Genomic DNA, 1,624 nt, shown 5'->3' on the forward strand with positions numbered 1-1,624 from the left:
ACCTGGCGAGGTAGGAGCCATTGTTCCTATATTCCGGAAGAGGAAATGACAGCTCAAAGAGGTCTGTCAAGATGATTAAGATATGGTCCCTAACCTCAAAGAGCCCCAATAGAGGTGACAGACATGGAGGCCGCGACCTACAACCCAATGCTAGTGGGTACAAAGTACTCAAGGTGTGTGGAGGACCGTGTGATTATCTTAAGAAGGAAGGCCTCCCCTTGGGAAGTGTTTGCCAATGCAATGAAGTCATGCCTGACAATGACATTTGACAATGACACTTGACTCTTGCTCAAGTCCATGGTTTCATAATATGATAATATGCATCCTGATTCCTTCACCAAGATGTGAGAAAGGTCCACACGGGAGGCATGGCTGTGTGATTTTAGACAAGTGACTTCATACGTTTAAGCCCCAGGTATTTTATTTTTTTATCAGCAGAATCAGAATAATGAAAATTCTAGTCCTTTTTAGGATACTGTAAAAATTGTCATTTCCCTAGCTACTCCCATAGATTTCCATGGGGCCCTCGTGGCATAACATTCACCCCAAAACACCAAATTCACTGCAACCTCCTGTGTATTGTGAAGGATGATATGGTTGTTGCTTCTGATGAAATCCTGTCCTCTTTCTTTCCTGAGCGACTAGGTACTCTACATTGACTCTTCCACAAATTATATCTTGTCCCAAAGACTGGTCAGCCTCCAGAAGGTCTCCATTTGCTCGTGCGCCTCAGACAAGCAGGAAAATGCCAGTATTCCAGGTTTTTCAAACTTGACACTGTGAACATTTTGGACCAGTTGTTTGTTGTGAGGGCTACCTGTGTTGTAGGGTGTTTAGTAGCATTCCTATTTAGATGTAAGTACCACCACCACCCGCGTTGTAGCAATCAAAATATCTCCATAAATTGCTAAATGTCCATGGGGCTGGGAGGGAGGGGGCAAAATTCCCTATTGAGAATCACCTGTGACAAGCCCCACCCCATGAGGTAGGCCAGGCCGGGGTTTCTGCCTCCATGGAGCAGATGAGAAAGAACCTGAGACCCAGAACAGGAAGGAATCCATTCAGGCTCACAAAGGAGCCTAAGAGCCAAGAGGCCCAGCATCACTTCCCGAAAAGCTCATGTGTAGACCTATGCTGCCCTCCACAAAGGAGATGCAGGCAGGGAGTCAGTCCCAGGAACCGAAGACGGAGTCTCCTCTTTCTCAAGCTTGCCTGGACCTTCCCCACCCCTGACACGGCCTGCAGGAATACCTGCTCCTCTCCCTCCCTCTGCCCTGCCCTGGCCCCTTCCATCTGCATTGTGGGAGGGGGTGGGTTGCTCACTGGATACCCAGATAAGCATGGGCCACCATTGCAGGAGGGGTGACAAGATGACAGTGAGGATAAAACCTGGACATAGCCTTGCCCTAAACTCAAACTTCAGGGGATGTGCTGTCACCAAGAAGCAAAAATTTTAAGAGAGAGAGAGAATGAGAGAGAGAGAGAGAGAGAGAGAGACAGATTCCTCCGTTGCCATGTAAGGGACGGCCTTGGCCAGGTCTGTGCAACTGGGCAGAGTTGAGGTGGGGGTAAGAAGCACAGAAAAGAGTATTCTGGTTCGCTCCCTAGTCCCCACCCCCAGAGA

The sequence above is a fragment of the Myotis davidii genome, unplaced genomic scaffold, assembly GCF_000327345.1.
Source record: "Myotis davidii unplaced genomic scaffold, ASM32734v1 scaffold595, whole genome shotgun sequence".
Taxonomy (NCBI): Eukaryota; Metazoa; Chordata; class Mammalia; order Chiroptera; family Vespertilionidae; genus Myotis; species Myotis davidii.